This window comes from Saccopteryx leptura, chromosome 12, assembly GCF_036850995.1.
Source record: "Saccopteryx leptura isolate mSacLep1 chromosome 12, mSacLep1_pri_phased_curated, whole genome shotgun sequence".
NCBI lineage: Eukaryota > Metazoa > Chordata > Mammalia > Chiroptera > Emballonuridae > Saccopteryx > Saccopteryx leptura.
Window position 1 is genome coordinate 14,064,989 of NC_089514.1, and position 18,595 is coordinate 14,083,583.

At 37.6% G+C, this 18,595-nt stretch overlaps 1 protein-coding gene across 3 annotated transcripts in view; it reads left to right on the plus strand.

Annotated features, from left to right (window-relative positions):
• The window catches only part of SKAP2 (src kinase associated phosphoprotein 2), a 159,865-nt gene that overhangs the window by 19,225 nt on the left and 122,045 nt on the right, over nucleotides 1–18,595 (plus strand). The window lies entirely within an intron of this gene.

Genomic DNA, 18,595 nt, shown 5'->3' on the forward strand with positions numbered 1-18,595 from the left:
TGCTGAATGAAAATATGCTTCCTGCAACAGAGCACTTCACATTTTATGTTACCCAGATTATTCCCTTTGGAAACATAAATTGCTTTTATGAGGTATAAAATTATGTCTATTGCAGAACAGGGATAAGTCAAGTACATGCATAAGTGATAAACATTCTAACCACTGATTCAGAACAACACAATCTTTTCTTTATATTCAGAACTTTGTGCAATGTGTAGCAATAATAATCATTCGTTTTATGTTGAATTTTACATTTTGGCAAATATTTAATTTCTATTTTTAAAGGAAGGGATTTTTTTTTCTCTTGTATTTTTTATTTTTTGAGAAGATGTATACTTTTCTTCGACCACACTTGCTACTGAAACATAGCATTACCCTTTCTAACCTTATCTTCAAAACCATTTCTACTAGAAAATGTTTTATAATTGATAAATTAATACTTTCAGGCAAAACAATGCATTATTTGAGTTGAACTATATTTTAGATAGATTACAATGATTTGTTTTGAGTCTCTGTAAAATACTGGTAGATAGAAATGAGTATTTGTGTATGATTACATAAACAGAGACGATATTATCCTCAGGAGAGAGAGAGAGAGAGAGAGAGAGAGAGAGTGTGTGTGTGTGTGTGTGTGTGTGTATGTGTGTAATATATTCATAGAACATATATACTCAGTATTTTTGAAAATAGTATAAATATTTTGATGTACAAGAGAACATTATATGCATTTTTAAAAATAGTGCAACCTAAGAAATCCGACAATTAAATACCGTGATAGCCAGTGCTGTGTTAGACAAAGTGAATTGTTATTAAATTATAGAATACATACATGATCATTGTTTTCTTCTTCAATGAATAAATAACTTGTGTTTATTTCATAACCAAATATACAGGAGATACATTAATAGCATGAAAAAATCTATTGTTAAATGGTTACCTTAACAATTTTCAAATATTATTTAATAAGGTATAACATTAAATGTCTTGTTAAATATTGGTGTATTTTTATTAGTGTTTATGTAAGCAATTTTTAAGCAGATTGAAAATGTAACTTTTAGTATTATTCATTTTTGGTATATAAGTAATACCATTTTTGACAGTTTTACATTTTCTTCTGCAAATATTATAAACTAATTTTAAAACCACCATTTAGACTTTTAATTTCTACTCTAAAACTTCATATAGTTATACCAGTTTTTCTCCCTGAAACTTAGATTTGAATGTGTCCTCTTTCCTTTGCTGAATCAATTTTCCTTCATTATGTGATCTCAGTCTAATGATATATTAATTATAAAAAGTTAATGCATTTAACTATAAGTATAACTAAATTAGCACAGGTCACCAAAAGGCCTTTTGTCAAATCAGATTGTTGTTTTGTCCTTTTGACTTTTACCTTATGGTAGGCACTAACAAACTTTCTGAATGTTGATGGATGATAACCTCTAAACATGATATGTATTTTTCATAATGCTAATATAATTTTCAAGGTACTGAGAAGGTCAAGCCCGCACATCTCTGTGTGCATTCTAAGTCTGTCTTTTCCTTTCATATTTCTTTTTCTCTGTTTCTCTGGTTCAAAAGTTCACTCAGCTCCCAAATGGCTACCTAATTTTCCAGTTATTCCCTCAAGCCATATGTGTTTTGGTTTCTTTATGGTTTATTAGGTACTGTAGGAAAGTAGCATAAGTTATATCTTCTAATGAAATTCAAGCACACTTCAGTGATGCTTTGACTTGATTGCTGGTAGCAATTAAATCATAGCCAAGGAGAATAATGCATAATCTCACAAGGTCCAGACACCCTATAGAAATCAAAAGGGGATGAAAACAAAAAACAAAAACAAAGTCTCCCAACGCAGCCAGACACGCTGTTCCAGCTTGCCTTTTTTTTTTTTTTTTTTATTGGCCAACTGCCTGATTGATAGCAAAATCATAACTTGCTGCATGCTAACAGGCAGAGTTCACTTGTAGGTTATTGTGAGCTGATAAAGGGTTAGATGGAGTTTTGATTTTCGCATTGGACCTTGGTACACCAGATTAATGGAATTTCAATGAGAGACTAGAGTAGCCACAGCTTTGTCAGAGAAACAGATGAGGATTCTATAGTCATGTCTACTCATTAATACTAGTTCCCTGAAAGGTGTGCTGCTTCCTTATACAAAAGAGTTGATATAATTGATTTTTGAGTGGTGCATTGAAAAAAAGTACCTTATTGATGACTAGAATTGTAACATAGATGGTGACAGGTTTTTGTACAGTTTGTAGCTTTAAAAATATTGTACTTTGTAATTTTTTCTTCTCTCTCTTTGCAAATGCTTTATATTTTTTGAGGAGAAATACATTTTAAGACCAATAGCAAGAAACAAAAAAATGACATGTTAAATGATCTTTTCAGAAAAAGAGCAAGAGTCTGTATTTTATTTATACATGATTACATGACTGCTGTTAGTTTCATTTTGATATGGTAATATTTATAAAAAAATCATACTTATTGGAAGTTTCATTTATTAGCTTTGTGTTTTATTTGTTCTGGAAATTTTAAAACAAATCATGGTGGGTTCTAGACCATTACAGATCACTGTTAGAAGTTTTACACTATTGTGTATTTGGATATATTGAAATGTTAATATAAATGGTGCATACCAGTGGTCAGATAAAATTAGAGATAATGAACCTCAAAACGTTAAAGAAGAATATCCCTTATTGCACATGTTAGAATGTTTGTTTGGGCACTAAGGTGGAGGGTGCAGGGTAGCCTTTAGAGTCCACATAATGACTTGGGTATCCATTTTTCTATTCCGAAAACATTTTTCATTCATTTTCATCATTTGTGAAAGAACGCTTCTAACCATATAGTATTGTGGACAGTCCCTGAGGTGCAGTGAAAGGGTCTAGTGAGCTACAAGACGTATCGGCTCTGCTCGTCGATGGTAGGTCAAAGGATCCCAGTGGATATTTGTTACAAATCTGATTCAGTCCTAGACCATAATCACTTTGTGGATAAGAGTCTGGAACCTCTAGGGTGTGAATATAAGAAGCCTAAAGTGAAGCTAAAGAGATAAATGGTCATTAAAATTTTTTTTTTAATTTTTATTGAATTTATTGGGGGTGAAAAACAGTTATTTATTGTCCTGGTATCTTCCTAGCTAAAAATCCCCAAGTAACATAGGTTACTGAAAATTGTGGATGTTGCAAGGACATAGGTTTGTGTGAAAAAATACTGGTTTAGGAATGGAACTATTTTTTAAAGTTCGGAGATTAAGGGAAAAAAAGATAATTTTGATCATAATTTATAATAGTAAATAATGATTTTTTCTTCTTTTTTGGTTACTTTTTTAAAAGAAATCCAGTGTGTAAAATTTTGATTTATAAAACAGATAAATTACTTATTTCAAAGAATTACTTTTAAAAAGATTATGTCCAAGATGCTAATAAATAATGAACTCTCACAATGCATCTAAAAGAAGTTTAGCTATAAACCCAGCCACACGCACACACATAAATTTAATAGGTAAATTTTTACACATTACACATCAAACTCTTGAAGATTAGGTGTAGCACTAGTCAGTTCTTGTAAAAGCCACATAATAGATATGCTTTACTTTTCTCTGGGTTCCAGCAAAATATGAAACAATGTTTAAAATCAGGAAAAAAGGCTCTTTCAACAGCTTACCATTTAGGGCAGGGGTCCCCAAACTACGGCCCGCGGGCCACATGCGGCCCCCTGAGGCCATTTATCCGGCCACCGCCGCACTTCCGAAGGGGCACCTCTTTCATTGGTGGTCAGTGAGAGGAGCATAGTTCCCATTGAAATACTGGTCAGTTGGTTGATTTAAATTTACTTGTTCTTTATTTTAAATATTGTATTTGTTCCCGTTTTGTTTTTTTACTTTAAAATAAGATCTGTGCAGTGTGCATAGGGATTTGTTCATAGCTTTTTTATAGTCTGGCCCTCCAACGGTCTGAGGGACAGTGAACTGGCCCGCTGTGTAAAAAGTTTGGGGACCCCTGATTTAGGGTAAGTGCTTTTCTACTCTGGTATCATGTGGCTGTTGATAATTAAAATCAAATTTTTATATTTTATTCTGATAATTTAGATTAGTTTGCAATGTGTGCATCTCTTTGTGTATATAGCATATGTTATTGTTGCACTTGTGAGGTTTTGTTTTACTTTTCTGTTATTTCAGTATACTAATTACCAGCTTGTGTGTGTTATAGCAATATAAGAACAATGATTATAGCATAGCTCAAATACTTTGGTAAAAGTGAGGGGTTATAATTTGTGGAAACCATAAAAGTAGAAGACATGCTTTTAACACTCAGGTAATATGGTGTATGACTGGAGATATAAAGTACACAGATGTGAAAGGTTTTTATGATACAAAGTATATATGAATAAGTAAAGACACCTGGCCATTGAGAAGCATGAATTTAATGGTGGCTCAGAGGTGGTTTGCCTGGACAAGATAATAACCGGAAGTGATGTTGAATAGGAAGTAGAAGGGTTCTGAGAGGTGGATGGGTGGCGGGCAGTAGGAGCTGAATACCTAGTGAAGTTAAGGAGTTGACCTTTGGTTTCATAGTCATTAAAATATTCCTGAGGCAATATACTGATGTGATGATTGCAAATTTGAAGGAGATTGTCTTGGCAGTTTGAAGGGAGGTGAGTTAAGGCAAAGAGACCATCTAGTGGGCTAAATGCTTTGCTACATTATCTATTTTTCATCTTGGCAGCCTCTCTGTGAGGTAGGTATTATCTCTATTTGACCATTAGGGAATCTCACTCAGGGACAGAGAAATTTCAATGATTTGCCCAATGTCACGCACGTAGCTACTGCATGGCAGAACTGAAATTAGACATCATGTCTGTCCACTCCAAGGATCATGCTCTGCTTTCAGAACTATTCTATTTGCCCCTTCCCCAGCTAGGATGCTGCTGCTTTTGGTTCAGGGGGCGTTGATGAGAGCCCGGGTTTACAGTAGTGGACATAGCGCTGACAAGGAAGGGGTTTGCTTGCCCCTTTCTATCCCAGGTGTGGTTGACAGACCAACAGCATCCCTGTCACCTGGGAACTTGTCAGAAATACTGAATCTCTGTCTCCACCCAGGACCTGCTGAATCTGAATTAGCATTTTAACAACATCCCCAGATGCACATTAAAGTTTGAGAAGCTCTGTTCTAGAGGCATTTATCCTATTGGTCCTTGCAGCGAATGAGGAGGGTGAGCCAGACCATGCTGTTGCACGTGGGCTGCATGTGCAAATGTGTGACCAGTGGTATCAGGCAATGCTTTGAAGTGGGTAAAAAAATCCTTATGTGTGCACGTGCCTTCACTTCAAGCCTTCTCCTGTGGTCACTCAGCACTCTGATATTGTTACTTCCTGGGCTGCATACGGCCCTTTGCTAAGACTTCTCTGCAGATAGTTTTCCTTTTTTGAACCTGTTTTCAGAGCCTCTTTCCTCAAATAGAACTCTGGGTCAAGTGCATCGAAAAAGGCTCTGATAAATTACTCCTTAACCCAAGGGAGTTCAAGCCCCCCTCAAAGATCTTTAGGCATCAGCACCAGGCTGGTGGTAAAGATGTTTCTGGCTATCGCAGAGCGCCATATCTCATAAGATTTAGACACATGACAGGCTTATCTTGCTATATATATATGTGGCTTTGACCTACAGTTCTTGGGTAAAGTTTCAATGTGTAACTTCCTGTTTTCAGTTCTTTTTCCTCTTTGCAACGTCAGTCCTGCTTGAGCCAAAGAGTGAATTGAGAGTTTGAAAATCGAAAAGCAAAGCTCCTTTAACCCTTTGAGTAGTACGATCATTCATGTACGTCCTCGTGCCTTCTGACCATCCAGAGTACGATTGTACATGTGTAAGGCAACATTAAAAAAAGGCAACTCTAGCCAGTTGGCTCAGTGGTAGAGTGTCACCCTGGCATGTGGAGGTCCCAGCTTCGATTCCTGGCCAGGGCACACAAGAGAAGCACCCATCTGCTTCACCCTTCCTCCTCTCCTTTCTCTCTCTCTCTTCCTATCCTACAGCAGAGGCTCCATTGGAGGATAGTTGGCCCAGGCGCTGAGGATGGCTCTATGGCTTCCATCTCAGGCACTAGAGTGGCTTTGGTTGCAACAGAGCAATAGGCCAGATGGGCAGAGCATCGCCCCCTGGTGGGCATGCCCGGTGGATCCCGGTCGGGCACATGTGGGAGTCTGTCTCTCTGCCTCCCTGCTTCTCACTATAGAAAAAAAAAAGGCAAATGTATGTTTTTGTTTCCATAAATTGGTTATCAAACAAACATGATTTAATAAAACTAATGAACTAATTTCATTTTTTGAAAAAAAACTCACTCCTGCGGGTCAGTGAGCATGAAAAAACCTCCCTCCTCAAAGGGTTAAGACACTGGACTGACCTATTTAATCTTAGAAGAAGACGTGCTAGCCTGGCCTCGGATTCCCAGGAGAGCTTCCAGAGGTAAACGCTGGCGAGTGGCTATGCTGGCGGCCGGGGTGGCATCTCTACAGGATAAAACAATCTTTAATTCATATTCATTGAGAATGAAGTCTAGCACTTAATCAGATTCTTTCAGAATCAGGTTGTTTCCTCTGATTGGTTCAAAACTACTCTGTACAGGAGATATTTTCCCTATTTTGCTGTTGTGGAAACCGAGCCTCAGAATTGTTTAAATATCTACACCAGGACATCCAACTCATAAGTACCAAACTTCAATTCCTTTGTTCCTACTCTGCTATGCTACTTAAAACTTGGCTAGTTCTAAAAATAAACTCAAAATGGATAAAAGACTTAAATGTAAGTCGTGAAACCATAAACATCTTAGAAGAAAACATAGGCAGCAGTAAGCTCTCCGACATCTCTTACAGCAATAGATTTGCTGATTTATCTCCATGGGCAAGTGAAATAAAGGACAGGATGAACAAATGGGACTATATCAAACTAAAAAGCTTTTGCACAGCTAAAGACAATAAGAACAGAATAAAAAGACAAACCACACAATGGAAGAACATATTCGACAATACATCTGATAAAGGGTTAATAACCAAAATTTATAAAGAACTTGTAAAACTCAACACCAGGAAGATAAACAATCCAATCCAAAATGGGCAAAAGAAATGTATAGACACTTCTCCAAAGAGGACATACAGATGGCCAATAGGCATATGAAAAAATGTTCAACATCACTAATCATTAGAGAAAATCAAATTAAAACCACAATGAGATAATCACCTCACACCTGTTAGAATGGCGTTCATTAACAAAACAACACAGAGTAAGTGCTGGAGAGGGTGTGGAGAAAAGGGAACCCTCCTGCACTGCTGGTGGGAATGCAGACTGGTACAGCTACTGTGGAAAACAGTATGGAGATTCCTCAAGAAATTAAAAATCGAACTGCCTTTTTACCCAGCCATCCCACTTTTAGGAATATATTCTAAGAACACCAAATCACTGATTCAAAAGAAGAATGCACCCCCATGTTCATTGCAGCCAAGATCTGGAAACAGCCCAAGTGTCCGTCAGTGGACGAGTGGATTAAAAAGCAGTGATACATATACACAATGGAATACTACGTGGCTGTGCGGAAGAAGGAAACCTTACCTTTTGCGACAACATGGATGGACCTGGAAACAATTATGTTAAGTGAAATAAGCCAGGCAGAGAAAGAAAAATATCATATGACCTCACTCATTTGAGGAATCCAATGAATAATGTGAACTGAGAAATGGAATAGAGGCAGAGGTGGGATCAAAGGGACCAGAGGGAAAGACGACAGAGGGAAAGGGGAGGAGAGGATGGGATCGGAGAAGGGAAAGAGATGGTGAAATTATATATACATAACACAGCGTTATAGAGAGCAGGACAGCAAATCCTGGAGGGAAGGGGGAGGGCGTTGGGGGGGGCAAAGGGGATGGGGAGGGGAACACCAGGGTGGGGGGTTGTATTCCGTGGGACACTTGAATCTCTGTAAACACAATACATTTAAATCAATAAAAATAAACTTAGGCTAGTTTTTTTCTAATTACAAGAGATAGGCATATGATTAAAAAGAACAAAATATTCAATAAAAAGTAAAAGCCTCTCTTCTACCCCACCTCAATTCCTAAGGTGTTCTTCCCAGAGGCAGCCACTTATTGCAGTTTCTTCTGTAGGTACCACAAAACTCTGGGCACTTTCGGTTCCTGTTGGATCGACCTTGAATAGTATCTGCTGACATTGTCTCGGAGGATGGTTCCTCACACCTCTCCCACTTCTGCCTCCTGATTGTTTGTTATTTTACGTTTAGTTCTTGTGTTTGCGTTGGACTTACATAATATACTTCTTATTATGTAATGTGCCAACCTCAGACAGTGCCTGTGACTCTTCGTTATAAAATGTGCAAATGAGTGCACCTAGCTTTCCTTTCATCTCTCTTCTCTCTCTTCCATTCCAATTTCGTTAAATTATGTTTGCATTGTTGAGGTCTATAGTACTTATATTTGCTTCTCTAATTCTAAGTTTCCTGTGCTTTGTCTACAAGTTGAATTTTGCCCTTTTTATTGAATTTATTGGGGTGATACTGGTTAACAAAATTCTACAAGTTTAAGGTGCACCATTGCACAACACATCATTCGTACACTGTGTTGTGTGTTCAGCACCCCAAGTCTCCTATCACCTTTCCCCCATACCCTCCTCCACCCTTCTCCGTCACCCGCTCCCAGCGATCGCCACGTTGTTGCCTCTGTCCGTGAACGTTTTCTCTTTTGCTCAATCCCTCCGTGCCCCGCCCCCCCCCCCAGCTGCCAGCCTGCTCTCTATATACGAGTCTGTCTCTGTTTTGCTTGTTAGCCCATTTTGTTTATTAGATTCTACATATGAGCGAAATCACATGACACTTGTCTTTCTCTGACTGGCTTATTTCACTTAGCATAATGATCTCCAGGTCCATCCATGCTGTTGCAAGGAGTAAGATTCCCTCTTATTTTTTATGTCCAAGTAGTATTCCGTCGTGTAAATGTACCACAGCTATCATCAGTAAGTCAACAAACAAGTATTGGTGAGGATGTGGAGAAAGGGAACCCTCGTGTACTGTTGGTGGGAATGCAGACTGGTGCAGCCCCCATGGAAAGCAGTATGGAGTTACCTCAAAAAATTGCAAATGGGCCCTGGCCGGTTGGCTCAGTAGTAGAGCGTCGGCCTGGCGTGCGGAAGTCCGGGGTTTGATTCCCGGCCAGGGCACACAGGAGAAGCGCCCATCTGCTTCTCCTCCCCTCCCCCTCTCCCTCCTCTCTGTCTCTCTCTTCCCCTCCCGCAGCTGAGGCTCCATTGGAGCAAAGATGGCCCGGGCGCTGGGGATGGCTCCTTGGCCTCTGCCCCAGGCGCTGGAGTGGCTCTGGTCACAGAGCGACACCCCAGAGGGGCAGAGCATTGCCCCCTGGTGGGCAGAGCGTCGCCCCCTGGTGGGCGTGCCCGGTGGATCCCGGTCGGGTGCATGCGGGAGTCTGTCTGACTGTCTCTCCCCGTTTCCAGCTTCAGAAAAATACAAAAAAAAAAAAAAAAAAAAAAAATTGAAAATGGAAATGCCTTATAACCCAGCTATTTGGCTTCTGGGAATTTACCCAGAAAACTCCAAACACTAAATCAAAAGAATATATGCACCCCTATGTTAATTGCAGCATTATTTGCAAGTTGACTTTTAAACATTGGCCTTTTTCATTTATGCATATTGTTTTTCTCAACTGTTGAAGAACCTTGGCTGTTGATTCATGTTCATGAGTTAAGGACCCAGTTGGATACTGTTTGCGGGTAGCTTGTGTGGGGTTCCTTTGCTTTTGAATTTCTGTTATCCTGAAAAGTTTTTCCTTTGAATGGGAGGTCTGATTGAAGGTTGTGAGTAAAGTGGGCAAAGCTTGCTTAATGGGGAGAGAAGAGACAGACTGGAATCCTCCCCACAGTTGTCAAAATAAGTAGGATATTATACAGGGGTTTTACTCCAAGTTACATGTTTTTAACCCCTTCTGTCTTTGTTTGGAACGGGTTGGGGGCAGTCTGGAACTGTCTGAAGCTCTGCTTCGGCTCTCAACCTAGGACCCTCAGAGTGACTACTGCACTTTGTTTAGAGAGCAGGGGTTGGGACTCGGTTGGAGCACAAATGCCTCTACTGTCAGCTTCTTTGGAGGATGGACCCAACGGTTCTAGCTGCTTTTGATTCCAGTTCTTGAATGAGCGCCCCACCTACCAATCCTATAACTCTGTGTGTAGCATCTGAGGCTCCTTTAGGGAAGCTAACACTTATTCTTCTTGCTGTTCTCATGGGCTGTGCTGTCCTCTGCTATGTCTTCATCACGCTGGCCTTATCTGCCATCCGGTTGCTAGGAATTACTAAAAAATTTTGGCCCATTGAAGGTACTCTGTTTTGATTACCAATGTTATTAAGATTTTATTCTTTAGAAACAAAAAAGAAATTCTAAGAGGACTTTTAGGAGGAAAGGTTGGTATTCAGTCTATGGCCCTTTTTTAATGACACCAAGAGACTGCTTTATCCTAAAACATTTTCACAACTATTTCACAAGTGTTCCAATAATCTGTTGGAATCATCCTTGGGGAATAACTGTGCTCCCAGCTACCAAAGGTAGTCCAAATAAATACAGGCAGTCCCTGGGTTACAAACGAGATACCATTCTATTTCTGTGGGCCTTAGCTTTTCTCTATTGAATAAGTGATGCAAAATATGAGAATAAAGAAATTTTATACATGGAAAAATTTCGTGGATTGATATCATGAGCCCATGGAAGGAGTCACTCATTTTATGTATGAGCTCAATAGCCAGTGACAAAAACATTAACAGGCTTTTGAGAGTATTTGAAAGAGTTTGAACTATATTAAAAGATTCATAAAGCCAGCTATATGTTAGAAAAAGGTGGGGGAAATAGTGGCCCAAAATTATTAGGAAACAAAGATACCAATAAATGTCTCATTAATCTCGTTTAAGAGCCAAATGGGATAATGACCCATTGAAGACCTTGAAGACAAAACAGGTCCACCCAGAAAGAGCAGTACACAAAACTCAAAATGCAGGGCTGGAAAGTCATTAGGGGCAAATAAATTGTTAATAAACAAACCTGAAGTAGAAAAAAATTGTTTTTCTTGTTTTTTTTTTTTTAATTTTTCCGAAGTGAAAAGTGGGGGGCGGCAAGCAGACAGACTCCCACATGCGCCCTACCGGGATCCACCCCGGCATGCCCACCAGGGGTTGATGCTCAGCCCATCTGGACCGTTGCTCCACTGCAAACTGAGCCATTCTGGCGCCTGAGGCAGAGGCCATGGAGCCATCTCCAGCGCCCGCCTGGGCAAACTTTGCTCCAGTGGAGCCCTGGCTGCGGGAGGGGAAGAGAAAAATATGGAGGAAAGGGGGAAGGGTGGAGAAGCAGATGGGCGCTTCTCCTGTGAGCCCTGGCCAGGACTCAAACCCAAGACTTCCACCCTCCGGGTCGACGCTCTACTGCTGAGTCAGCTGGCCAGGGCCCAAAATTGTTTTTATTTTTACAAGATTAAACATAGAATGCAGTCGTTAGTATCTGCTTACCAAACTGTTTTATCCTCAGAGCTGAAAGTTGATATAAGCGTCTTTCTTCAGTTCTTGAGGGAAAATTGAATACAGTGTGCTAAAGGTTTAAAAATAATATAGATAATATAGATAGAAGAAAATGTCTGCAAGGAAGGTATAAGAATCAACTTGGTAAGTTATTTTCTTGCAGAGGATTTCCTCTACATGTCAGAAGCAGCTTCCAATACAGAATTGGGGCTAAGAGTAAAGTAATTTCTTTGTTAAACCTTCCTGAACTATATGGCTTTTGAGAACATATGCATTTGTTGAGTTAAAGGATGACTTTGATTTTGCAGAGTTCATCAGCAGTTTGGGAGGCAGTCTGGGATTCTTATTCTTTCTCAATAATAGCTTTGAGGTATAATTAACATAACCATAGGATTTACCCATTTAAAGTATACAGTTCAGTAGTTTTTAATATATTCGCAGAGTTGTACAATCACTACCCCAATCAATTTTAGAACATTTTAATTTAAAAAGGAACCCTGTGCCATGAACAGTCACTCCCCTCATCCCCCACTTGGCCCCCTCCCCCCTTTCCTTGTGAGCCTGGGCAACCAGGAGACTACTTTGTGTCTCTTGATTTGCCTAGTCTGGACATTTCATGTGAATGGGCTCACATGGTAGGTGGCCTTTTGTGTCTGGCTTCTTCACTCAGTATAATGTTTTCAAGGTTCATGTTGTGGCATCAGCAAGTACTTCTTCCCCTTCTACATCCCAGGAGTGCTTCAGCTGTATGAATAGACCACATTTTTTTGCTGTTGTTCATTCATCAGTTGATGGATTTTTGAGTTGTTTCTTCTTTTTGGTTATTATTATAATGCTGCTATGAATATGTATGGACAGTTTTTTTGTATGAATAAGTTTCCATTTCTCTTGGGTATGTACCTAGGGGTGGAATTTCTGGGTCATGTGACAACTGTAAGTTTAACTTTGTGAGTAATTGTCAGATAGTTTTCCAAAGTGCTACATGATTTTATATTCCCACCAGCAATGTGTGAAGGTTTCCATTTCCCCATATCATTTTACATCACTGTTATTATCTGTCTTTGTTTTAGCCATCCTATTGAATGTTCAGTGGTATCTTTTTGTGGTTTTGATTTGCATTTTTCTAATGACTATTGATGATCATCATCTTTTTATGTGCTTATTGGCTATTTGTATATCTTCTTCAGAGAATGCCTACTCAAATCCCATTCCCATTTTTTAATTGGGCTGTCTTTTTATTATTAAGTTCTAAGAGTTCTTTATATATTCTAGTTACCGGTCTCTTATCAGATACATGATTTTTAAATATTTTCCCCAGTTTAGTGTATAGTCATTTCACTTCCTTTTAAAAAAAATTTTATTGAATTTATTGGGATGACATTGGTTAATAAAATTATAAGTTTCAAGTGTATAATTTTATGATATATCATCTGTATATTGTGTATATGGAGTTTCCTCAAAAAGTTAAAAATAGAACTTCCTTCTGACTCAGTGATCCCACTTCTGGTGATATATCTGAAGAAATCTGAAACACTAATTTAAAAGAATATATGAACCCCTGTGTCCATTACAGCATTATTTATAATAGCCAGGATTTGGAGGCAGCCCAGCTGCTCATCAGTCGATGAGTGGATAAAAAAGATGTGATACATTTGCACAATGGGATACTACTGTGCCATAAAAGAGAAGGGAATCTTACCTTTTGCAACAGCATGGATGGACCTGGAGAGTGTTAGGCTACGTGGAATAAGTCATTTCACTTTCTTGCTGGCATCTTTTGAAGCACAAAAGTTTCTTTATTTTGATAAAATCTAGTATGTCTATTTTTTGTTGCTTGGGCTCTTGGTGTCATGTCTGAAAAGTAATTATCTAACTGAAGATTCCTAAGGTGTTCTTAACTTGAGGCTAAGTTATTTCTCCAAATATTGAGTTTCTTTACTCTAAAGAATTGAGATTAATATACTAATTAAAACAAGGACATATTGTAGCCCTAGCCCACCTTTAGTATTATTGTTGCTTAGTCCATTTTTAAAAAGATTAAACACATGGCTAAAAGTAATTTTTTTGCTGTAAACTCTGGAATTCTGTAGCCTTTAAAATCATTGAAAAAAAGAAACCCTGCTTTGTGTTCTTGCGTATATCACTCCTCTCATTTCTGACAGGATCACCAAGACCTTTTGAAATGCAAATGCAGTCAAGTTTATTGCATATATATATATATATATATATATATATATATATATAGAGAGAGAGAGAGAGAGAGAGAGAGAGATACAAATTTAATTCGTTCTGTAACCAAGCTTGTAAGTCAGTCAACTCGTATATCAAACTGCTGATACTGGACCTGTGCGCCAATGCACCAACTAGCGGCAGCTTCCCGAATCACAACTTGTATCTTGGAATTTTGCTCGGATCTCGAACAAAAATACGAACCGAGTCGCAGCTCGTATCTTAAAAACTCGTATGTTGGTCTGTTCGTATCTCAGGGTACCACTGTGTGTGTGTGTGTGTGTGTGTGTGTGTGTGTGTGTGTGTGTGTGTATGATCCCATAGCTCTTCTTCGTGTCAGTTTTACTTTAACAAATTATTTCAGAGAACATATAGACTAAGTAGATTATTTTGTTGATTTTCTGGATTTTTTGGGCTAAACTTCACCCATCTATAGTTACGGTGGTGGGATTTTAAAGAAGGCTGGGATGATCACCTTAGAAAAATGGTCACTAATTTTAGCTTTCAAAATTGATTTATCTCTTCTTTGTAAGGGCATGTGTTTGTTTGTTTTATGTTTTTTATGTGTCAGTCACTAAACTGAGCAGTCTTGTCAGATAAGGTAACTGAGACACAAGGAAACCATATGAAATATCTAAGTAGCGCTATTTAATGTATAGTTTGCAGACTGGTCCATGTCTGTGATCTGTTTGTAACTACTCTGCAACAATGTAAGTACAGAAGTTGAGGATAAGCACTTCGCAGTGTTTGTAGCATTTTGTTATTCCTGCATTATCCAAATATGTGATATATGTATAATACAAAAGTCCTAATTTGTGATGTCTTGTGGGAAAACTGGTTCTTTACCACAGCTAGAAACATTGATCTAGGGTTAGAGAAAGAATCAATTACTGTAGTCTTAGTACTCTTAACTTCTGATTTTTGGTTGTTTTATTGGTGAGTCCTATATTTTTCTCTTTATCATTGGTCATAGTGATAGTCATGTTTTAATTTAAATATTAAGTTTATGTTCACAATGGAGAAATTTTAGTAATTCTAGATCCACATTTCTTGACAAAATACTTTCAGATTCCAATGTCATTGTAAAATAATTATGTTTTCATATGACAGCCCTGAGAACAGTCTCTGAGTTTGGGGGCTCTGAAGCAATGGTTCAGCCTCAAAGCTTATCATTCAGAATACCTAGAGCAGCGATTTTCAACTTGTGTGTCACAATGATTTTTAAAACATGCAATACCTATTTAGTCAGGGGCCCAAAACTTTCTTCCCTTAGATTGTCAAATAAAAAAACGACAACAGCAAACAGAAAATCAGCTGTCTGGTGTGAATGCCATATCATAAACCATAAATATATAGGTCATGTAATAGAATTTAATCTTATTGGTCACGTTGCATAGTAAGGTTGTGTCTGATTGGTTAATTCTTGGTACCAGAAATCCTGTACAAGTATAAGCACATGATTTTTAAATAGTCTCATTGAAGTAAAAAGGGTAGGTAATTACTATTATTATTTTTTTTTGTATATCAAAATTATATTCTTTTTGTCAGATTGGCAAAAAATTATGTTTTTTGGTGTGTGCAGGAATTTTATAATTAATTTATGTGTGCCATGACATGAAAAGGTTGAAAACTGCTGATCTAGAGAAAAGGTTAACATAATTTGAAAACCATCTAGTTCTTTTCCATATCTAAAATGTAGAAACAGATAGTGTCATACTTAAAAACTATATCAGAAAAGTAATTTCATCTCAGAGATGTGCTTTTCTGTGATTTTGTTTAAATGTCTTCAAAAGCTCTGCCCCACCTATAAACTTTACTATTTTGAACATGCCCGTTACTTTCTTTAACACCAAAGGAGGTTAGCAAAAATAATATTTTAAGATAAAAATAGTAAAATATCTTACCCTAGGGAAAAAGGAATATACACGTATTTCTTTCATCGACTAGAACGTGTTTTGGGATGGGCATCCTGGGATCTGAATCCTGGGATGGATGGATGCTATCAACCTCTAATGTGCTTCAAGTAGGGTTTCTTTGCTAAAAGAAAATGTCTTACAGGAGATGAATTGATTTTTAAAAATTTGAGTAGTGAGAAAGGGTAACAATGTTGATTTTTAGGCAAAGCGCTAGCTGAAATAAAAGTTTATTTTAATAGATTTTGTTTAGACTGGGGAGGGGGAGAAAATGGTTAATAAGACATGTCACTGCCTTTAAGGATCTTATAGATTAGTAAAGGAGAGATGTAAATATCAACTGTTATTTAGGCATGTTGGTATAATCACTACCATAAGACATTAAGGTGACCAACTTTTTTTTTTTTCCATTTTATTATTTTTTTTATTTATTTATTTTTATAATAATTTTATTTTTTTAATGGGGTGACATCAATAAATCAGGATTCATATATTCAAAGATAACAAGTCCAGGTTATCTTGTCGTTCAATTATGTTGCATACCCATCACCCAAAGTCAGATTGTCCTCTGTCACCTTCTATCTTATTTACTTTGTGCCCCTCCCCCTCCCCCTTTCCCTCTCCCATTCCCCCCTCCCCTCCATAACCACCACACTCTTATCAATGTCTCTTAGTTTCACTTTTATGTCCCACCTACGTATGGAATAATGCAGTTCCTGGTTTTTTCTGATTTACTTATTTCGCTTTGTATCATGTTATCAAGATCCCACCATTTTGCTGTAAATGTTCCAATGTCATCATTTCTTATGGCTGAGTAGTATTCCATAGTGTATATGTGCCACATCTTCTTTATCCAGTCATCTATTGACGGGCTTTTTGGTTGTTTCCATGTCCTGGCCACTGTGAACAATGCTGCAATAAACATGGGGCTGCATGTGTCTTTACGTATCAATGTTTCTGAGTTTTTGGGGTATATACCCAGTAGAGGGATTGCTGGGTCATAAGGTAGTTCTATTTTCAGTTTTTTGAGGAACCACCATACTTTCTTCCATAATGGTTGTACTACTTTACATTCCCACCAACAGTGTATGAGGGTTCCTTTTTCTCCACAGCCTCTTCAACATTTGCTATTACCTGTCTTGCTAATAATAGCTAATCGAACAGGTGTGAGGTGGTATCTCATTGCAGTTTTGATTTGCATTTCTCTAATAGCTAAAGAAGATGAGCATCTTTTCATATATCTGTTGGCCATTTGTATTTCTTCCTGGGAGAAGTGTCTATTCATATCCTCTTCCCATTTTTTTTATTGGATTGTTTGTTTGTTTGTTGTTGAGTTTTATGAGTTCTTTGTATATTTTGGATATTAGGCCCTTATCTGAGCTGTTGTTTGAAAATATCATTTCCCATTTAGTTGGCTTTCTGTTTATTTTGTTATCAGTTTCTCTTGCTGAGCAAAAACTTCTTAGTCTGATGTAGTCCCATTCATTAATTTTTGCCTTCACTTCTCTTGCCTGTGGAGTCAAATTCATAAAATGCTCTTTAAAACCCAGGTCCATGAGTTGAGTACCTATGTCTTCTTCTATGTACTTGTTACAGGTCTTATGTTTAGATATTTGATCCATTTTGAGTTAATTTTTGTACAGGGGGACAAACTGTAGTCCAGTTTCATTCTATTGCATGTGGCTTTCCAGTTTTCCCAGCACCATTTATTGAAGAGGCTTTCTTTTCTCCATTGTGTGTTGTTGGCCCCTTTATCAAAAATTATTTGACTATATATATGTGGTTTTATTTCTGGGCTTTCTATTCTGTTCCATTGGTCTGAGTGTCTATTTTTCTGCCAATACCACGCTGTTTTGATTGTCGTGGCCCTATAATAGAGTTTGAAGTCAGGTATTGTAATGCCCCCAGCTTCATTCTTTTTCTTTAGGATTGCTTTGGCTATTCGGGGTTTTTTATAGTTCCATATAAATCTGATGATTTTTTACTCTATTTCTTTAAAAAATGTCATTGGAAGTTTGATGGGAATTGCATTAAATTTGTATATTGCTTTGGGTAATATAGCCATCTTGATTATATTTATTCTTCCTAGCCAAGAACAAGGTATATTCTTCCATCTCATTATATCTTTTTCGATTTCCCTTAACAATGGTTTATAGTTTTCATTATATAAGTCCTTTACATTCTTTGTTATGTTTATTCCTAAGTATTTTATTTTTTTTGTTGCAATCGTGAAGGGGATTATTCTTTTGAGTTCGTTCTCAATTGTTTCATTGTTGGCATATAGAAAGGCTATTGACTTCTGTATGTTAATTTTGTATCCTGCAACCTTACTGTATTGGCTTATTGTTTCTAGTAGTCTTTTTGTGGATTCTTTGGGGTTTTCGATGTATAGGATCATATCATCTGCAAAAAGTGATACCTTTACTTCTTCTTTTCCGATATGGATGCCTTTTATTTCTTTGTCTTGTCTGATTGCTCTGGCTAGAACCTCTAGTACCACATTAAATAAGAGTGGAGAGAGTGGACAACCCTGTCTTGTTCCTGATTTAAGGGGGAAAGCCTTCAGTTTAGTGCCATTTAATATGATGTTAGCTGATGGTTTATCATATATGGCCTTTATCATGTTGAGATATTTTCCTTCTATACCCATTTTGTTGAGAGTCTTAAACATAAAATTGTGTTGTATTTTATCAAAAGCCTTTTCTGCGTCTATTGATAAAATCATGTGGTTTTTGTTCTTTGTTTTGTTGATATGGTGTATTACATTAACCATTTTACATATGTTGAACCATCCTTGAGATTCTGGAATGAATCCCACTTGATCATGATGTATTATTTTTTAATATGTTGTTGTATTCGATTTGCTAGTATTT